The sequence below is a fragment of the Schistocerca serialis genome, unplaced genomic scaffold (genome assembly GCF_023864345.2).
Source record: "Schistocerca serialis cubense isolate TAMUIC-IGC-003099 unplaced genomic scaffold, iqSchSeri2.2 HiC_scaffold_1370, whole genome shotgun sequence".
In the NCBI taxonomy this organism is placed as follows: Eukaryota; Metazoa; Arthropoda; class Insecta; order Orthoptera; family Acrididae; genus Schistocerca; species Schistocerca serialis.
Genome location: NW_026047592.1, coordinates 10,700,420 through 10,723,426, shown reverse-complemented (window position 1 = coordinate 10,723,426; position 23,007 = coordinate 10,700,420).

The following is a 23,007-nucleotide window of genomic DNA, read 5'->3' as shown; positions in this document are numbered from 1 at the left end:
CGTCATTAGGAGGCCCTGAACGTTACTATTAACTATCAGTTCTGCGTCGGCTTCGAAAATCTAGACTCACAGGAGAACGACCATAAGGTGCCCGAGGCTGCAATAGACCCTTGGAGACAAGTCGGCTGGAGGACGATGTATTGAATCTAGACTCAATTTGAGTGTACCATCGTCATTAGGAGGACCTGAACGTTACAATTAACTATCAGTTTTGCGTCGGAATCGAAAATCTAGACTTACTGGAGACGGACCATAAGGTGCCCGAGGCAGCAATGTCCCCTTGGAGTCCAGTCCGATGGAGGACGATGTATTGAATCTCGAGGCAATTTGAGTGTTCCATCGTCATTAGGAGGCCCTGAACGCTACAATTAACTATCAGTTTTGCGTCGGATTAGAAAATCTAGACTCACAGGAGAACGACCATAAGGTGCCCGAGGCTGCAATAGACCCTTGGAGACAAGTCGGCTGGAGGACGATGTATTGAATCTCGACTCAATTTGAGTGTACCATCGTCATTAGGAGGCCCTGAAAGGAACAATTAACTATCTGTTCTGCGTTCGATTCGAAAATCTATTCACAGGAGAAGGATCATATGGTGCCCGAGACTGCAATATCCCCTTGGATACAATTCGGCTGGAGGACGATATATTGAATCTCGACGCAATTTGAGTGTTCCATCGACATTAGGAGGCCCTGAACGTTACAATTAACAATCAGTTTTGCGTCGGAATCGAAGAACTAGACTCACAGGAGAACGACTATAAGGTGCCCGAGGAAGCAATAGACCCTTGGAGACAAGTCGACTGAAGAACGATGTATTGAATCTCGACGCAATTTGAGTGTTCCATCGTCATTAGGAGGCCCTGAACGTTACAATTAACAATCAGTTTTGCGTCGGATTAGAAAATCTAGATTCACAGGAGTATTACCATAAGGTGCCCGAGGCTGCAATAGACCCTTGGAGACAAGTCGGCTGAATGACGATGTATTGAATCTCGACGCAATTTGAATGTTCCATCGTCATTAGGAGGCCCTGAACGTTACATTTAACTATCAGTTTTGCGTCGGATTCGAAAATCTAGACATACTGGAGACGGACCATAAGGTGCCCGAGGCAGCAATATCCCCTTGGAGACCAGTCCGCTGGAGAACGATGTATTGTATTGCGACGCAATTTGAGTGCTCCATCGTCAATAGGAGGCCCTGAACGTTACAATTAACTATCAGTTTTGCGTCGGATTCGAAAATCTAAACTCACAGGAGAACTACCATATGGTGCCCGAGGCAGCAATAGACCTTCGGAGACAAGTCGGCTGGAGGCCGATGTATTGAATCTCGACGCAATTTGAATGTTCCATCGTCATTAGGTGGCCCTGAACGTTACAATTAACTATCAGGTTTGCGTCGGGTTCGAAAATCTAGACTCACAGGAGATCGACCATAAGGTGCCCGAGGCTGCAATATACCCTTGGAGACAAGTCGGCTGAATGACGATGTATTGAATCTCGACGCAATTTCAATGTTCCATCGTCATTAGGAGGCTCTGAACGTTACAGTTAACTATCAGTTTAGCGTCGGATTCGAAAATCTACTCACAGGAGAAGGATCATATGGTGCCCGAGACAGCTATATCCCCTTGGATACAAGTCGGCTGGAGGACGATAAATTGAATCTCGACGCAATTTGAGTGTTCCATCGACATTAGGAGGCCCTGAACGTTACAATTAACTATCAGGTTTGCGTCGGAATCGAAGAACTAGACTCACAGGAGAACGACAATAAGGTGCCCGAGGAAGCAATAGACCCTTGGAGACAATTCGGCTGAAGGACGATGTATTGAATCTCGACGCAATTTGAGTGTTCCATCGTCGTTAGGAGGACCTGAAAGTTACAATTAACTATCTGTTCTGCGTTCGATTCGAAAATCTAGACTTACTGGAGACGGACCATAAGGTGCCCGAGGCAGCAATATCCCCTTGGAGTCCAGTCCGATGGAGGACGATATATTGAATCGCGACGCAATTTGAGTACTCCATCGTCTTTAGGAGGCCCTGAACGTTACAATTAACTATCAGTTTTCCGTCGGATTCGAAAATCTAGTCTTACTGGAGACGGACCATAAGGTGTCCGAGGCAGCAATATCCCCTTGGAGACCATCCGCTGGAGGACGATGTATTGAATCTCGACTCAATTTGAGTGTACCATCGTCATTAGATGGCCCTGAACGTTACAATTAACTATCAGTTTTGCGTCGGGTTCGAAAATCTAGACTCACAGGAGTACGACCATAAGGTGTCCGAGGCTGCAATAGACCCTTGGAGACAAGTCGACTGAAGGACGATGTATTGGATCTCGTCGCAATTTGAGTGTTCATCGTCATTAGGAGGCCCTGAACGTTACATTTAACTATCAGTTTTGCGTCGGATTCGAAAATCTAGACATACTGGAGACGGACCATAAGGTGCCCGAGGCAGCAATATCCCCTTGGAGACCAGTCCGCTGGAGAACGATGTATTGCATTGCGACGCAATTTGAGTGCTCCATCGTCATTAGGAGGCCCTCAACGTTACAATTAACTATCAGTTTTGCGTCGGATTCGAAAATCTAGACTCTCAGGAGAACGATCATAAGGTGCTCGAAGCAGCAAAGGAACCTAGAACTAAGGTCGGCAGAAGGACGATGTATTGGATCGCGACGCAATTTGTGTTTTCCATCGTGATAAGAAGGCCCTGAACGTTACATTTAACTATCAGTTTTGCGTCGGATTCGAAAATCTACTCTCAGGAGAAGGATCATATGGTGCCCGAGACAGCAATATCCCCTTGGAAACAAGTCGGCTGGAGGACGATATATTCAATCTCGACGCAATTTGAGTGATCCATCGTCATTAGGAGGACCTGAACGTTACAATTAACTATCAGTTTTGCGTCGGAATCGAAAATCTAGACTTACTGGAGACGGACCATAAGGTGCCCGAGGCAGCAATATCCCCTTGGAGTCCAGTCCGATGGAGGACGATGTATTGAATCTCGAGGCAATTTGAGTGTTCCATCGTCATTAGGAGGCCCTGAACGCTACAATTAACTATCAGTTTTGCGTCGGATTAGAAAATCTAGACTCACAGGAGAACGACCATAAGGTGCCCGAGGCTGCAATAGACCCTTGGAGACAAGTCGGCTGGAGGACGATGTATTGAATCTCGACTCAATTTGAGTGTACCATCGTCATTAGGAGGATCTGAACGTTACAATTAACTATCAGTTTTGCGTCGGAATCGAAAATCTAGACTTACTGGAGACGGACCATAAGGTGCCCGAGGCAGCAATGTCCCCTTGGAGTCCAGTCCGATGGAGGACGATGTATTGAATCTCGAGGCAATTTGAGTGTTCCATCGTCATTAGGAGGCCCTGAACGCTACAATTAACTATCAGTTTTGCGTCGGATTAGAAAATCTAGACTCACAGGAGAACGACCATAAGGTGCCCGAGGCTGCAATAGACCCTTGGAGACAAGTCGGCTGGGGGACGATGTATTGAATCTCGACTCAATTTGAGTGTACCATCGTCATTAGGAGGCCCTGAAAGTAACAATTAACTATCTGTTCCGCGTTCGATTCGAAAATCTAGACTCACAGGAGAACGACCATGAGGTGCCCGAGGAAGCAATAGACCCTTGGAGACAAGTCGGCTGAATGACGATGTATTGAATCTCGACGCAATTTGAATGTTCCATCGTCATTAGGAGGACCTGAAGGTTACAATTAACTATCTGTTCTGCGTTCGATTCGAAAATCTAGACTTACTGGAGACGGACCATAAGGTGCCCGAGGCAGCAATAGACCATTGGAGACAAGTCGGCTGAAGGACGATATATTGAATCTCGACGCAATTTGAGTGATCCATCGTCATTAGGAGGACCTGAATGTTACAATTAACTATCAGTTTTGCGTCGGATTCGAAAATCTAGACTTACTGGAGACGGATCATAAGGTGCCCGAGGCGGCAATATCCCCTTGGAGACCAGTCCGCTGGAGGACGATGTATTGAATCGCGACGCAATTTGAATGTTCCATAGTCAATAGGAGGCCCTGAACGTTACAATTAACTATCAGTTTAGCGTCGGATTCGAAAATCTACTCTCAGGAGAAGGATCATATGGTGCCCGAGGCAGCAATATCCCCTTGGAAACAAGTCGGCTAGAGGACGATATATTGAATCTCGACGCAATTTGAGTGATCCATCGTCATTAGGAGGACCTGAACGTTACAATTAACTATCAGTTTTGCGTCGTAATCGAAAATCTAGACTCACTGGAGACGGACCATAAGGTGCCCGAGGCAGCAATATCCCCTTGGAGACCAGTCCGCTGGAGGACGATGTATTGAATCGCGACGCAATTTGAATGCTCCATCGTCATTAGGAGGCCCTGAACGTTACAATTAAAAATCAGTTTTGAGTCGGTTTAGAAAATCTACTCACAGGAGAACGACCATATGGTGCCCGATGCAGCTATAGACTTTTGGAGACAAGTCTGCTGGAGGCCGATGTATTGAATCTCGACTCAATTTGAGTGTAACATCGTCATTAGGAGGCCCTGAAAGTTACAATTAACTATCTGTTCTGCGTTCGATTCGAAAATCTAGACTCACAGGAGAACGACCATAAGGTGTCCGAGGAAGCAATAGACCCTGGGAGACAAGTCGGCTGAAGGACGAGGTATTGAATCTCGACGCAGTTTGAGTGTTCCGTCGTCATTAGGAGGCCCTGAACGTTACAATTAACTATCAGTTTATCGTCGGATTCGAAAATCTACTCTAAGGAGAAGGATCATATGGTGCCCGAGACAGCAATATCCCCTTGAATGTTCCATTTTCATTAGATGGCCCTGAACGTTACAATTAACTCTCCGTTTTGCGTCGGGTTCGAAAATCTAGACTCACAGGAGAACGATCATAAGGTGCCCGAGGCAACAATAGACCCTTGGAGACAAGTCGGCTGAAGGACGATGTATTGGATCTCGTCGCAATTTGAGTGTTGAAAGTTACAATTAACTATCTGTTCTGCGTTGGATTCGAAAATCTAGACTCACAGGAGAACGACCATAAGGTGTCCGAGGAAGCAATAGACCCTTGGAGACAAGTCGGCTGAAGGACGATGTATTGAATCTCGACGCAGTTTGAGTGTTCCGTCGTCATTAGGACGCTCTGAACGTTACAATTAACTATCAGTTTATCGTCGGATTCGAAAATCTACTCGCAGGAGAAGGATCATATGGTGCCCGAGACAGCAATATCCACTTGGATACAAGTCGGCTGGAGGACGACGTATAGGATCGCGACGCATTTTGAGTGTTCCATCGTAACTAGGAGGCGCTCAACGTTACGCGTCGGATTAGTAAATCTATACTCACAGGAGACGGACCACATGGTGCCCGAGGCAGCAGTAGACCTTTGGAGACAAGTCGGCTGGAGGCCGATGTATTGAATCTCGACGCAATTTGAATGTTCCATGGTCATTAGATGGCCCTGAACGTTACAGTTAACTATCAGTTTTGCGTCGGGTTCGAAAATCTAGACTCACAGGAGAACGATCATAAGGTGCCCGAGGCAACAATAGACCATTGGAGACAAGTCGGCTGAAGGACGATGTATTGGATCTCGTCGCAATTTGAGTGTTCATCGTCATTAGGAGGCCCTGAACGTTACATTTAACTATCAGTTTTGCGTCGGAATCGAAAATCTAGACTTACTGGAGACGAACCATAAGGTGCCCGAGGCAGCAATATCCCCTTGGAGACCTGTCCGCTGGAGAACGATGTATTGAATCGCGACGCAATTTGAGTGCTCCATCGTCATTAGGAGGCCCTGAACGGAACAATTAACTATCAGTTTAGCGTCGGATTCGAAAATCTACTCACAGGAGAAGGATCAAATGGTGCCCAAGACAGCAATATCCCCTTGGATACATTTCGGCTGGAGGACGATATATTGAATCTCGACGCAATTTGAGAGTTCCATCGACATTAGGAGGCCCTGAACGTTACAAAATAACAATCAGTTTTGCGTCGGAATCGAAGAACTAGACTCACAGGAGAACGACAATAAGGTGCCCGAGGAAGCAATAGACCCTTGGAGACAATTCGGCTGAAGGACGATGTATTAAATCTCGACGCAATTTGAGTGTTCCATCGTCATTAGGAGGCCCTGAACGTTACAATTAACAATCAGTTTTGCGTCGGATTAGGAAATCTAGATTCACAGTAGTACGACCATAAGGTGCCCGAGGCTGCAATATCCCCTTGGAGACCAGTCCGTTGGAGGACGATGTATTGAATCGCGACGCAATTTGAGTGCTCCTTCGTCATTAGGAGGCCCTGAACGTTAGAATTAACTATCAGTTTAGCGTCGGATTCGAAAATCTACTCTCAGGAGAAGGATCATATGGTGCCCGAGACAGCAATATCCCCTTGGAAACAAGTCGGCTGGAGGACGATATATTGAATCTCGACGCAATTTGAGTGATCCATCATTAGGAGGACCTGAACGTTACAATTAACTATCAGTTTTGCGTCGGAATCGAAAATCTAGACTCACTGGAGACTGACCATAAGGTGCCCGAGGCAGCCATATCCCCTTGGGGACATGTCCGCTGGAGGACGATGTAATGAATCGCGACGCAATTTGAATGCTCCATCGTCATTAGGAGGCCCTGAACGTTACAATTAAAAATCAGTTTTGAGTCGGATTAGAAAATCTACTCACAGGAGAACGACCATATGGTGCCCGATGCAGCTATAGACTTTTGGAAACAAGTCTGCTGGAGGCCGATGTATTGAATCTCGACCCAATTTGAGTGTACCATCGTCATTAGGAGGCCCTGAACGTTACAAAATAACAATCAGTTTTGAGTCGGAATCGAAGAACTAGACTCACAGGAGAACGACCATAAGGTGTCCTTGGAAGCAATAGACCCTTGGAGACAAGTCGGCTGAAGGACGATGTATTGAATCTCGACGCAGTTTGAGTGTTCCGTCGTCATTAGGAGGCCCTGAACGTTACAATTAACTATCAGTTTATCGTCGGATTCGAAAATCTAGTCTAAGGAGAAGGATCATATGGTGCCCGAGACAGCAATATCCCCTTGAATGTTCCATGGTCATTAGATGGCCCTGAACGTTACAATTAACCCTCAGTTTTGCGTCGGGTTCGAAAATCTAGACTCACAGGAGAACGATCATAAGGTGCCCTGAGGCAACAATAGACCCTTGGAGACAAGTCGACTGAAGGACGATGTATTGGATCTCGTCGCAATTTGAGTGTTGAAAGTTACAATTACCTATCTGTTCTGCGTTGGATTCGAAAATCTAGACTCACAGGAGAACGACCATAAGGTGTCCGAGGAAGCAATAGACCCTTGGAGACAAGTCGGCTGAAGGACGATGTATTGAATCTCGACGCAGTTTGAGTGTTCCGTCGTCATTAGGAGGCCCTGAACGTTACAATTAACTATCAGTTTATCGTCGGATTCAAAAATCTACTCTCAGGAGAAGGATCATATGGTGCCCGAGACAGCAATATCCCCTAGGATATAAGTCGGCTGGAGGACGATGTATAGGATCGCGACGCATTTTGAGTGTTACATCGTAACTAGCAGGCGCTCAACGTTACGCGTCGGATTAGTAAATCTAGACTCACAGGAGACGGACCACATGGTGCCCGAGACAGCAATATCCCCTAGGATATAAGTCGGCTGGAGGACGATGTATAGGATCGCGACGCATTTTGAGTGTTACATCGTAACTAGCAGGCGCTCAACGTTACGCGTCGGATTAGTAAATCTAGACTCACAGGAGACGGACCACATGGTGCCCGAGGCAGCAGTAGACCCTTGGAGACAAGTCGGCTGGAGGACGATGTATTGGATCTCGACGCAATTTGAATGTTCCATGGTCATTAGGTGGCCCTGAAAGTTACAATTAACTATCAGTTTTGCGTCGGGTTCGAAAATCTAGACTCACAGGAGAACGATCATAAGGTGCCCGAGGCAACAATAGACCCTTGGAGACAAGTCGACTGGAGGACGATATATTGAATCTCGTCGCAATTTGAGTGTTCCATCGACATTAGGAGGCCCTGAACGTTACAATTAACAATCAGTTTTGCGTCGGAATCGAAGAACTAGACTCACAGGAGAACGACAATAAGGTGCCCGAGGAAGCAATAGACCCTTGGAGACAAGTCCGGGTGGAGGACGATGTATTGAATCTCGACGCAATTTGAGTGTTCCATCGTCATTAGGAGGCCCTGAAGGCTACAATTAACTTTCAGTTCTGCATCGGATTCGACAATCTAGACTTACTGGAGACGGACCATAAGGTGTCCGAGGCAGCAATATCCCCTTGGAGACCAGTCGCTGGAGGACGATGTATTGAACCTCGATTCAATTGGAGTGTACCATCGTCATTAGGAGGCCCTGAAAGTTACAATTAACTATCAGTTCTGCGTTCGATTCGAAAATCTAGACTCACAGGTGAACGACCATAAGGTGCCCGAGGCAGTAATAGACCCTTGGAGACAAGTAGGCTGGAGGACGATGTATTGAATCTCGACTCAATTTGAGTGTACCATCGTCATTAGGAGGCCCTGAAAGTTACAATTAACTATCAGTTCTGCGTTCGATTCGAAAATCTAGACTCACAGGTGAACGACCATGAGGTGCCCGAGGAAGCAATAGACCCGTGGAGACAAGTCGGCTGAAAGACGATGTATTGAATCTCGACGCAATTTGAATGTTCCATCGTCATTAGGAGGCCCTGAACGTTACAATTAACTATCAGTTTAGCGTCGGATTCGAAAATCTATTCACAGGAGAAGGATCATATGGTGCCCGAGACAGCAATATCCCCTTGGATACAATTCGGCTGGAGGACGATATATTGAATCTCGACGCAATTTGAGTGTTCCATCGACATTAGGAGGCCCTGAACGTTAAAATTAACAATCAGTTTTGCGTCGGATTAGAAAATCTAGATTCACAGGAGTACGACCATAAGGTGCCCGAGGCTGCAATAGACCCTTGGAGACAAGTCGGCTGAAGGACGATGTATTGGATCTCGTCGCAATTTGAGTGTTCATCGTCATTAGGAGGCCCTGAACGTTACATTTAACTATCAGTTTTGCGTCGGATTCGAAAATCTAGACTTACTGGAGAAGGACCATAAGGTGCGCGAGGCAGCAATATCCCCTTGGAGACCAGTCCGTTGGAGGACGATGTATTGAATCGCGACGCAATTTGAGTGCTCCTTCGTCATTAGGAGCCCCTGAACGTTACAATTAACTATAGTTTCGCGTCGGATTCGAAAATCCCGACTCACAGAAGACGAACCACATGGATCCCGAGGCAGCAAGTCGGCTGGAGTTCGATGTATTGACTCTCGACGCAATTTGAGTAATCCATCGTCATTAGGAGGTCCTGAACGTTACAATTAACTATCTGTTTAGCGTCGGATTCGAAAATCTACTTTCAGGAGAAGGATCATATGTTGCCCGAGACAGCTATATCCCCTTGGATACAAGTCGGCTGGAGGACGATGTATTGGATCGCGACGCATTTTGAGTGTTCCATCGTAACTAGGAGGCGCTCAACGTTACAATAAACTATCAGTTATGCGTCGGATTAGTAAAACTAGACTCACAGGTGACGGACCACAAGGTGCCCGAGGCAGCAATAGCCCCTTGGAGACAAGTCGGCTGGAGGCCGATGTATTGAATCTCGACGCAATTTGAATGTTCTATGGTCATTAGGTGGCCCTGAACGTTACAATTAACTATCAGTTTAGCGTAGGGTTCGAAAATCTAGACTCACAGAAGAACGATCATAAGGTGCCCGAGACAACAATAGCCCCTTGGAGACAAGTCGGCTGAAGGACGATGTATTGGATCTCGTCGCAATCTGAGTGTTCATCGTCATTAGGAATCCCTGAACGTTACATTTAACTATCAGTTTTGCGTCGGATTCGAAAATCTAGACTTACTGGAGACGGACCATAAGGTGCCCGAGGCAGCAAAATCCCCTTGGAGACCAGTCCGCTGGAGAACGATGTATTGAATCGCGACGCAATTTGAGTGCTCCATCGTCATTAGGAGGCCCTGAACGTTACAATTAACTATCAGTTTTGCGTCGGATTCGAAAATCTTAACTCACAGGAGAAGGATCATATGGTGCCCGAGACAGCAATATCCCCTTGGATTCAAGTCGACTGGAGGATGATATATTGAATCTCGTCCCAATTTGAGTGTTCCATCGACATTAGGAGGCCCTGAACGGTACAATTAACAATCAGTTTTGCTTCGGAATCGAAGAACTGGACTCACAGGAGAACGACAATAAGGTGCCCGAGGAAGCAATAGGCCCCGTGGAGACCAGTCCGCTGGAGGACGATGTATTGGATCTCGTCGCAAATTTAGTGTTCATCGTCATTAGGAGGCCCTGAACGTTACAATTAACAATCAGTTTTGCGTCGGATTAGAAAATCTAGATTCACAGGAGTACGACCATAAGGTGCCCGAGGCAGCAATATCACCTTGGAGACCAGTCCGCTGGAGGACGATGTATTGAATCTCGAAGCAATTTGAGTGTTCCATCGTCATTAGGAGGCCCTGAAGGCTACAATTAACTTTCAGTTCTGCATTGGATTCGACAATCTAGACTCACAGGAGAGCGATCATAAGGTGCCCGAGGCAGCAATAGACCCTTGGAGACAAGTCGGCTGAAGGACGATGTATTGGATCTCGTCGCAAATTTAGTGTTCATCGTCATTAGGAGGCCCTGAACGTTACAATTAATTATCAGTTTTGCGTCGGGTTCGAAAATCTAGACTCACAGGAGAGCGATCATAAGGTGCCCGAGGCAGCAATAGACCCATGGAGACAAGTCGGCAGAAGGACGATGTATTGGATCTCGTCGCAATTTTAGTGTTCATCGTCATTAGGAGGCCCTGAACGTTACAATTAACTATCAGTTTTCCGTCGGATTTGAAAATCTAGACTTACTGGAGACGGACCATAAGGTGCCCGAGGCAGCAATATCCCCCTGGAGACCAGTCCGCTGGAGGACGATGTATTGAATCGCGACGCAATTTGAATGCTCCATCGTCATTAGGAGGCCCTGAACGTTACAATTAACTATCAGTTTAGCGTCGGATTCGAAAATCTATTCACAGGAGAAGGATCATATGGTGCCCGAGACAGCAATATCCCCTTGGATACAATTCGGCTGGAGGACGATATATTGAATCTCGACGCAATTTGAGTGTTCCATCGACATTAGGAGGCCCTGAACGTTACAATTAACAATCATTTTTGCGTCGGAATCGAAGAACTAGACTCACAGGAGAACGACAATAAGGTGCCCGAGGATGCAATAGACCCTTGGAGACAAGTCGGCTGAAGGACGATGTATTGAATCTCGACGCAATTTGAGTGTTCCATCGTCATTAGGATGCCTTGAACGTTACAATTAACTATCAGTTTTGCGTCGGATTCGAAAATCTAGACTTACTGGAGAAGGACCATAAGGTGCGCGAGGCAGCAATATCCCCTTGGATCCGTTGGAGGACGATGTATTGAATCGCGACGCAATTTGAGTGCTCCTTCGTCATTAGGAGGCCCTGAACGTTACAATTAACTATAGTTTCGCGTCGGATTCGAAAATCCCGACTCACAGAAGACGAACCACATGGATCCCGAGGCAGCAATAATCCCCTTGTAGACAAGTCGGCTGGAGGTCGCAATTTGAGTAATCCACCGTCATTAGGAGGTCCTGAACGTTACAATTAACTATTTGTTTAGCGTCGGATTCGAAAATCCACTCTCAGGAGAAGGATCATATGGTGCCCGAGACAGCTATATCCCCTTGGATACAAGTCGGCTGGAGGACGATGTATTGGATCGCGACGCATTTTGAGTGTTCCGTCGTAACTAGGAGGCGCTCAACGTTACAATAAACTATCAGTCATGCGTCGGATTAGTAAATCTAGACTCACAGGTGACGGACCACAAGGTGCCCGAGGCAGCAATAGACCCTTGGAGACAAGTCGGCTGGAGGCCGATGTATTGAATCTCGACGCAATTTGAATGTTCTATGGTCATTAGGTGGCCCTGATCGTTACAATTAACTATCAGTTTTGCGTCGGGTTCGAAAATCTAGACTCACAGAAGAACGATCATAAGGTGCCCGAGGCAGCAATATCCCCTTGGAGTCCAGTCCGCTGGAGGACGCTGTTTTAAATCACGACGCTATTTGAGTGTTCCATCGTCATTAGGAGGCCCTGAACGTTACAATTAACTATCAGTTTAGCGTCTGATTCTAAAATCTACTCACAGGAGAAGGATCATATGGTGCCCGAGACAGCAATATCCCCTTGGATACAAGTCGACTGGAGGACGATATATTGAATCTCGTCCCAATTTGAGTGTTCCATCGACATTAGGAGGCCCTGAACGGTACAATTAACAATCAGTTTTGCTTCGGAATCGAAGAACTAGACTCACAGGAGAACGACAATAAGGTGCCCGTGGAAGCAATAGACCCTTGGAGACAAGTCGGCTGAAGGATGATATATTGAATCTCGACGCAATTTGAGTGTTCCATCGTCATTAGGAGGCCCTGAACGTTACAATGAACTATCAGTTTAGCGTCGGATTCGAAAATCTATTCACAGGAGAAGGATCATATGGTGCCCGATACAGCAATATCCCCTTGGATAAAATTCGGCTGGAGGACGATATATTGAATCTCGACGCAATTTGAGTGTTCCATCGACATTAGGAGGCCCTGAACGTTACAATTAACAATCATTTTTGCGTCGGAATCGAAGAACTAGACTCACAGGAGAACGACAATAAGGTGCCCGAGGAAGCAATAGACCCTTGCAGACAAGTCGGCTGAAGGACGATGTATTGAATCTCGACGCAATTTGAGTGTTCCATCGTCATTAGGAGGCCCTGAACGTTACAATTAACAATCAGTATTGCGTCGGATTAGAAAATCTAGATTCACAGGAGTACGACCATAAGGTGGCCGAGGCTGCAATAGACCCTTGGAGACAGGTCGGCTGAAGGACGATGTATTGGATCTCGTCGCAATTTGAGTGTTCATCGTCATTAGGAGGCCCTGAACGTTACATTTAACTATCAGTTTTGCGTCGGATTCGAAAATCTAGACTTACTGGAGAAGGACCATAAGGTGCGCGAGGCAGCAATATCCCTTTGGAGACCAGTCCGTTGGAGGACGATGTATTGAATCGCGACGCAATTTGAGTGCTCCTTCGTCATTAGGAGGCCCTGAACGTTACAATTAACTATAGTTTCGCGTCGGATTCGAAAATCCCGACTCACAGAAGACGAAACACATGGATCCCGAGGCAGCAATAATCCCCTTGTAGACAAGTCGGCTGAAGGACGATGTATTGGATCTCGTCGCAATTTGAGTGTTCATCGTCATTAGGAGGCCCTGAACGTTACAATTAACTATCAGTTTTGCGTCGGATTCGAAAATCTAAACTCACAGGAGAACGACCATATGGTGCCCGAGGCCGCAATAGATCTTTGGAGAGAAGTCGGCTGGAGGCCGATGTATTGAATCTCGTCGCAATTTGAATGTTCCATCGTCATTAGGTGGCCCTGAACGTTACAATTAACTATCAGTTTAGCGTCTGATTCTAAAATCTACTCACAGGAGAAGGATCATATGGTGCCCGAGACAGCAATATCCCCTTGGATACAAGTCGACTGGTGGACGATATATTGAATCTCGTCCCAATTTGAGTCTTCCATCGACATTAGGAGGCCCTGAACGGTACAATTAGCAATCAGTTTTGCTTCGGAATCGAAGAAATAGACTCACAGGAGTTCGACAATAAGGTGCCCGTGGAAGCAATAGACCCTTGGAGACAAGTCGGCTGAAGGACGATGTATTGAATCTCGACGCAATTTGAGTGTTCCATTGTCATTAGGAGGCCTTGAACGTTACAATTAACAATCAGTTTTGCGTCGGATTAGAAAATCTAGATTCACAGGACTACGACCATTAGGTGCCCGAGGCAGCAATATCCCCGTGGAGACCAGTCCGCTGGAGGACGATGTATTGAATCTCGAAGGAATTTGAGTGTTCCATCGTCATTAGGAGGCCCTGAAGGCTACAATTAACTTTCAGTTCTGCATTGGATTCGACAATCTAGACTCACAGGAGGGCGATCATAAGGTGCCCGAGGCAGCAATAGACCCTTGGAGACAAGTCGGCTGAAGGACGATGTATTGGATCTCGTCGCAATTTTAGTGTTCATCGTCATTAGGAGGCCCTGAACGTTACATTTAACTATCAGTTTTGCGTCGGAATCGAATATCTAGACTTACTGGAGACGGACCATAAGGTCCCCAAGGCAGCAATAGCCCCTTGGAGACCAGTCCGCTGGAGAACGATGTATTAAATCGCGACGCTATCTGAGTGTTCCATCGTCAATAGGAGGCCCTGAACGTTACAATTAACTATCAGTTTAGCGTCGGATTCGAAAATCTACTCACAGGAGAAGGATCATATGGTGCCCGAGACAGCAATATCCCCTTGGATACAAGTCGACTGCAGGATGATATATTGAATCTCGTCCCAATTTGAGTGTTCCATCGACATTAGGAGGCCCTGAACGGTACAATTAACAATCAGTTTTGCTTCGGAATCGAAGAACCAGACTCACAGGAGAACGACAATAAGGTGCCCGAGGAAGCAATAGGCCCCGTGGAGACAAGTCGGCTGAAGGATGATGTATTGAATCTCGACGCAATTTGAGTGTTCCATCGTCATTAGGAGGCCTTGAACGTTACAATTAACAATCAGTTTTGCGTCGGATTAGAAAATCTAGATTCACAGGAGTACGACCATAAGGTACCCGAGGCAGCAATATCCCCTTGGAGACCAGTCCGCTGGAGGACGATGTATTGAATCTCGAAGCAATTTGAGTGTTCCATCGTCATTAGGAGGCCCTGAAGGCTACAATTGACTTTCAGTTCTGCATTGGATTCGACAATCTAGACTCACAGGAGAGCGATCATAAGGTGCCCGAGGCAGCAATAGACCCTTGGAGACAAGTCGGCTGAAGGACGATGTATTGGATCTCGTCGCAAATTTAGTGTTCATCGTCATTAGGAGGCCCTGAACGTTACAATTAATTATCAGTTTTGCGTCGGGTTCGAAAATCTAGACTCACAGGAGAGCGATCATAAGGTGCCCGAGGAAGCAATAGACCCTTGGAGACAAGTCGGCTAAAGGACGATGTATTGGATCTCGTCGCAATTTTAGTGTTCATCGTCATTAGGAGGCCCTGAACGTTACAATTAACTATCAGTTTAGCGTCGGATTCGAAAATCTACTCACAGGAGAAGGATCATATGGTGCGCGAGACAGCAATATCCTCTTGGATACAAGTCGGCTGGAGGACGATATATTGAATCTCGACGCAATTTGAGTGTTCCATCGTCATTAGGAGGCCCTGAACGTTACAATTAACAAACAGTTTTGCGTCGGATTCGAAAATCTAGACTCACAGGAGAACTGCCATTTGATGCCCGAGGCAGCAAAAGACCCTTGAAATCAAGTCGGCAGAAGACGATGTATTGGATGTCGACGCAATTTGAGTGTTCCATCGTCATTAGGAGGCCCTGAACGTTACAATTAATTATCAGTTTAGCGTCGGATTCGAAAATCTAGACTCACAGAAGACGGACCACTAGGTGCCCGAGGCAGCAATATCCCCTTGGAGACCTGTCCGTTGGAGGACGATGTATTGAATCGCGACGCAATTTGAGTGTTCCATCGTCATTAGGAGGCCCTGAAGGCTACAATTAACTTTCAGTTCTGCATTGGATTCGACAATCTAGACTCACAGGAGAGCGATCATAAGGTGCCCGAGGCAGCAATAGACCCTTGCAGACAAGTCGGCTGAAGGACGATGTATTGAATCTCGACGCAATTTGAGTGTTCCATCGTCATTAGGAGGCCCTGAACGTTACAATTAACAATCAGTATTGCGTCGGATTAGAAAATCTAGATTCACAGGAGTACGACCATAAGGTGGCCGAGGCTGCAATAGACCCTTGGAGACAAGTCGGCTGAAGGACGATGTATTGGATCTCGTCGCAATTTGAGTGTTCATCGTCATTAGGAGGCCCTGAACGTTACATTTAACTATCAGTTTTGCGTCGGATTCGAAAATCTAGACTTACTGGAGAAGGACCATAAGGTGCGCGAGGCAGCAATATCCCTTTGGAGACCAGTCCGTTGGAGGACGATGTATTGAATCGCGACGCAATTTGAGTGCTCCTTCGTCATTAGGAGGCCCTGAACGTTACAATTAACTATAGTTTCGCGTCGGATTCGAAAATCCCGACTCACAGAAGACGAAACACATGGATCCCGAGGCAGCAATAATCCCCTTGTAGACAAGTCGGCTGAAGGACGATGTATTGGATCTCGTCGCAATTTGAGTGTTCATCGTCATTAGGAGGCCCTGAACGTTACAATTAACTATCAGTTTTGCGTCGGATTCGAAAATCTAAACTCACAGGAGAACGACCATATGGTGCCCGAGGCCGCAATAGATCTTTGGAGAGAAGTCGGCTGGAGGCCGATGTATTGAATCTCGTCGCAATTTGAATGTTCCATCGTCATTAGGTGGCCCTGAACGTTACAATTAACTATCAGTTTAGCGTCTGATTCTAAAATCTACTCACAGGAGAAGGATCATATGGTGCCCGAGACAGCAATATCCCCTTGGATACAAGTCGACTGGAGGACGATATATTGAATCTCGTCCCAATTTGAGTGTTCCATCGACATTAGGAGGCCCTGAACGGTACAATTAACAATCAGTTTTGCTTCGGAATCGAAGAAATAGACTCACAGGAGTTCGACAATAAGGTGCCCGTGGAAGCAATAGACCCTTGGAGACAAGTCGGCTGAAGGACGATGTATTGAATCTCGACGCAATTTGAGTGTTCCATTGTCATTAGGAGGCCTTGAACGTTACAATTAACAATCAGTTTTGCGTCGGATTAGAAAATCTAGATTCACAGGACTACGACCATTAGGTGCCCGAGGCAGCAATATCCCCGTGGAGACCAGTCCGCTGGAGGACGATGTATTGAATCTCGAAGCAATTTGAGTGTTCCATCGTCATTAGGAGGCCCTGAAGGCTACAATTAACTTTCAGTTCTGCATTGGATTCGACAATCTAGACTCACAGGAGGGCGATCATAAGGTGCCCGAGGCAGCAATAGACCCTTGGAGACAAGTCGGCTGAAGGACGATGTATTGGATCTCGTCGCAATTTTAGTGTTCATCGTCATTAGGAGGCCCTGAACGTTACATTTAACTATCAGTTTTGCGTCGGAATCGAATATCTAGACTTACTGGAGACGGACCATAAGGTCCCCAAGGCAGCAATAGCCCCTTGGAGACCAGTCCGCTGGAGAACGATGTATTAAATCGCGACGCTATCTGAGTGTTCCATCGTCAATAGGAGGCCCTGAACGTTACAATTAACTATCAGTTTAGCGTCGGATTCGAAAAATCTACTCACAGGAGAAGGATCATATGGTGCCCGAGACAGCAATATCCCCTTGGATACAAGTCGACTGCAGGATGATATATTGAATCTCGTCCCAATTTGAGTGTTCCATCGACATTAGGAGGCCCTGAACGGTACAATTAACAATCAGTTTTGCTTCGGAATCGAAGAACCAGACTCACAGGAGAACGACAATAAGGTGCCCGAGGAAGCAATAGGCCCCGTGGAGACAAGTCGGCTGAAGGATGATGTATTGAATCTCGACGCAATTTGAGTGTTCCATCGTCATTAGGAGGCCTTGAACGTTACAATCAACAATCAGTTTTGCGTCGGATTAGAAAATCTAGATTCACAGGAGTACGACCATAAGGTACCCGAGGCAGCAATATCCCCTTGGAGACCAGTCCGCTGGAGGACGATGTATTGAATCTCGAAGCAATTTGAGTGTTCCATCGTCATTAGGAGGCCCTGAAGGCTACAATTGACTTTCAGTTCTGCATTGGATTCGACAATCTAGACTCACAGGAGAGCGATCATAAGGTGCCCGAGGCAGCAATAGACCCTTGGAGACAAGTCGGCTGAAGGACGATGTATTGGATCTCGTCGCAAATTTAGTGTTCATCGTCATTAGGAGGCCCTGAACGTTACAATTAATTATCAGTTTTGCGTCGGGTTCGAAAATCTAGACTCACAGGAGAGCGATCATAAGGTGCCCGAGGAAGCAATAGACCCTTGGAGACAAGTCGGCTAAAGGACGATGTATTGGATCTCGTCGCAATTTTAGTGTTCATCGTCATTAGGAGGCCCTGAACGTTACAATTAACTATCAGTTTAGCGTCGGATTCGAAAATCTACTCACAGGAGAAGGATCATATGGTGCGCGAGACAGCAATATCCTCTTGGATACAAGTCGGCTGGAGGAGGATATATTGAATCTCGACGCAATTTGAGTGTTCCATCGTCATTAGGAGGCCCTGAACGTTACAATTAACAAACAGTTTTGCGTCGGATTCGAAAATCTAGACTCACAGGAGAACTGCCATATGATGCCCGAGGCAGCAAAAGACCCTTGAAATCAAGTCGGCAGAAGACGATGTATTGGATGTCGACGCAATTTGAGTGTTCCATCGTCATTAGGAGGCCCTGAACGTTACAATTAATTATCAGTTTAGCGTCGGATTCGAAAATCTAGACTCACAGAAGACGGACCACTAGGTGCCCGAGGCAGCAATATCCCCTTGGAGACCTGTCCGTTGGAGGACGATGTATTGAATCGCGACGCAATTTGAGTGTTCCATCGTCATTAGGAGGCCCTGAAGGCTACAATTAACTTTCAGTTCTGCATTGGATTCGACAATCTAGACTCACAGGAGAGCGATCATAAGGTGCCCGAGGCAGCAATAGACCCTTGGAGACAAGTCGGCTGAAGGACGATGTATTGGATCTCGTCGCAAATTTAGTGTTCATCGTCATTAGGAGGCCCTGAACGTTACAATTAATTATCAGTTTTGCGTCGGGTTCGAAAATCTAGACTCACACGAGAGCGATCATAAGGTGCCCGAGGCAGCAATAGACCCTTGGAGACAAGTCGGCTGAAGGACGATGTATTGGATCTCGTCGCAATTTTAGTGTTCATCGTCATTAGGAGGCCCTGAACGTTACAATTAACTATCAGTTTTGCGTCGGATTCGAAAATCTAGACTTACTGGAGACGGACCATAAGGTGCCCGAGGCAGCAAAATCCCCTTGGAGACCAGTCCGCTGGAGAACGATGTATTGAATCGCGACGCAATTTGAGTGCTCCATCGTCATTAGGAGGCCCTGAACGTTACAATTAACTATCAGTTTTGCGTCGGATTCGGAAATCTTAACTCACAGGAGAAGGATCATATGGTGCCCGAGACAGCAATATCCCCTTGGATACAAGTCGACTGGAGGATGATATATTGAATCTCGTCCCAATTTGAGTGTTCCATCGACATTAGGAGGCCCTGAACGGTACAATTAACAATCAGTTTTGCTTCGGAATCGAAGAACTAGACTCACAGGAGAACGACAATAAGGTGCCCGAGGAAGCAATAGGCCCCGTGGAGACCAGTCCGCTGGAGGACGATGTATTGGATCTCGTCGCAAATTTAGTGTTCATCGTCATTAGGAGGCCCTGAACGTTACAATTAACAATCAGTTTTGCGTCGGATTAGAAAATCTAGATTCACAGGAGTACGACCATAAGGTGCCCGAGGCAGCAATATCACCTTGGAGACCAGTCCGCTGGAGGACGATGTATTGAATCTCGAAGCAATTTGAGTGTTCCATCGTCATTAGGAGGCTCTGAAGGCTACAATTAACTTTCAGTTCTGCATTGGATTCGACAATCTAGACTCACAGGAGAGCAATCATAAGGTGCCCGAAGCAGCAATAGACCCTTGGAGACAAGTCGGCTGAAGGACGATGTATTGGATCTCGTCGCAAATTTAGTGTTCATCGTCATTAGGAGGCCCTGAACGTTACAATTAATTATCAGTTTTGCGTCGGGTTCGAAAATCTAGACTCACAGGAGAGCGATCATAAGGTGCCCGAGGCAGCAATAGACCCTTGGAGACAAGTCGGCAGAAGGACGATGTATTGGATCTCGTCGCAATTTTAGTGTTCATCGTCATTAGGAGGCCCTGAACGTTACAATTAACTATCAGTTTTCCGTCGGATTTGAAAATCTAGACTTACTGGAGACGGACCATAAGGTGCCCGAGGCAGCAATATCCCCCTGGAGACCAGTCCGCTGGAGGACGATGTATTGAATCGCGACGCAATTTGAATGCTCCATCGTCATTAGGAGGCCCTGAACGTTACAATTAACTATCAGTTTAGCGTCGGATTCGAAAATCTATTCACAGGAGAAGGATCATATGGTGCCCGAGACAGCAATATCCCCTTGGATACAATTCGGCTGGAGGACGATATATTGAATCTCGACGCAATTTGAGTGTTCCATCGACATTAGGAGGCCCTGAACGTTACAATTAACAATCATTTTTGCGTCGGAATCGAAGAACTAGACTCACAGGAGAACGACAATAAGGTGCCCGAGGATGCAATAGACCCTTGGAGACAAGTCGACTGAAGGACGATGTATTGAATCTCGACGCAATTTGAGTGTTCCATCGTCATTAGGATGCCCTGAACGTTACAATTAACTATCAGTTTTGCGTCGGATTCGAAAATCTAGACTTACTGGAGAAGGACCATAAGGTGCGCGAGGCAGCAATATCCCCTTGGAGACCAGTCCGTTGGAGGACGATGTATTGAATCGCGACGTAATTTGAGTGCTCCTTCGTCATTAGTAGGCCCTGAACGTTACAATTAACTATAGTTTCGCGTCGGATTCGAAAATCCCGACTCACAGAAGACGAACCACATGGATCCCGAGGCAGCAATAATCTCCTTGTAGACAAGTCGGCTGGAGGTCGCAATTTGAGTAATCCACCGTCATTAGGAGGTCCTGAACGTTACAATTAACTATTTGTTTAGCGTCGGATTCGAAAATCTACTCTCAGGAGAAGGATCATATGGTGCCCGAGACAGCTATATCCCCTTGGATACAAGTCGGCTGGAGGACGATGTATTGGATCGCGACGCATTTTGAGTGTTCCGTCGTAACTAGGAGGCGCTCAACGTTACAATAAACTATCAGTTATGCGTCGGATTAGTAAATCTAGACTCACAGGTGACGGACCACACGGTGCCCGAGGCAGCAATAGACCCTTGGAGACAAGTCGGCTGGTGGCCGATGTATTGAATCTCGACGCAATTTGAATGTTCTATGGTCATTAGGTGGCCCTGATCGTTACAATTAACTATCAGTTTTGCGTCGGGTTCGAAAATCTAGACTCACAGAAGAACGATCATAAGGTGCCCGAGGCAGCAATATCCCCTTGGAGTCCAGTCCGCTGGAGGACGCTGTACTAAATCACGACGCTATTTGAGTGTTCCATCGTCATTAGGAGGCCCTGAACGTTACAATTAACTATCAGTTTAGCGTCGGATTCGAAAATCTACTCACAGGAGAAGGATCATATGGTGCCCGAGACAGCAATATCCCCTTGGATACAAGTCGACTGCAGGATGATATATTGAATCTCGTCCCAATTTGAGTGTTCCATCGACATTAGGAGGCCCTGAACGGTACAATTAACAATCAGTTTTGCTTCGGAATCGAAGAACCAGACTCACAGGAGAACGACAATAAGGTGCCCGAGGAAGCAATAGGCCCCGTGGAGACAAGTCGGCTGAAGGATGATGTATTGAATCTCGACGCAATTTGAGTGTTCCATCGTCATTAGGAGGCCTTGAACGTTACAATTAACAATCAGTTTTGCGTCGGATTAGAAAATCTAGATTCACAGGAGTACGACCATAAGGTACCCGAGGCAGCAATATCCCCTTGGAGACCAGTCCGCTGGAGGACGATGTATTGAATCTCGAAGCAATTTGAGTGTTCCATCGTCATTAGGAGGCCCTGAAGGCTACAATTGACTTTCAGTTCTGCATTGGATTCGACAATCTAGACTCACAGGAGAGCGATCATAAGGTGCCCGAGGCAGCAATAGACCCTTGGAGACAAGTCGGCTGAAGGACGATGTATTGGATCTCGTCGCAATTTTAGTGTTCATCGTCATTAGGAGGCCCTGAACGTTACATTTAACTATCAGTTTTGCGTCGGAATCGAAAATCTAGACTTACTGGAGACGGACCATAAGGTCCCCAAGGCAGCAATAGCCCCTTGGAGACCAGTCCGCTGGAGAACGATGTATTAAATCGCGACGCTATCTGAGTGTTCCATCGTCAATAGGAGGCCCTGAACGTTACAATTAACTATCAGTTTAGCGTCGGATTCGAAAATCTACTCACAGGAGAAGGATCATATGGTGCCCGAAACAGCAATATCCCCTTGGATACAAGTCGACTGCAGGATGATATATTGAATCTCGTCCCAATTTGAGTGTCCCATCGACATTAGGAGGCCCTGAACGGTACAATTAACAATCAGTTTTGCTTCGGAATCGAAGAACCAGACTCACAGGAGAACGACAATAAGGTGCCCGAGGAAGCAATAGGCCCCGTGGAGACAAGTCGGCTGAAGGATGATGTATTGAATCTCGACGCAATTTGAGTGTTCCATCGTCATTAGGAGGCCTTGAACGTTACAATTAACAATCAGTTTTGCGTCGGATTAGAAAATCTAGATTCACAGGAGTACGACCATAAGGTACCCGAGGCAGCAATATCCCCTTGGAGACCAGTCCGCTGGAGGACGATGTATTGAATCTCGAAGCAATTTGAGTGTTCCATCGTCATTAGGAGGCCCTGAAGGCTACAATTGACTTTCAG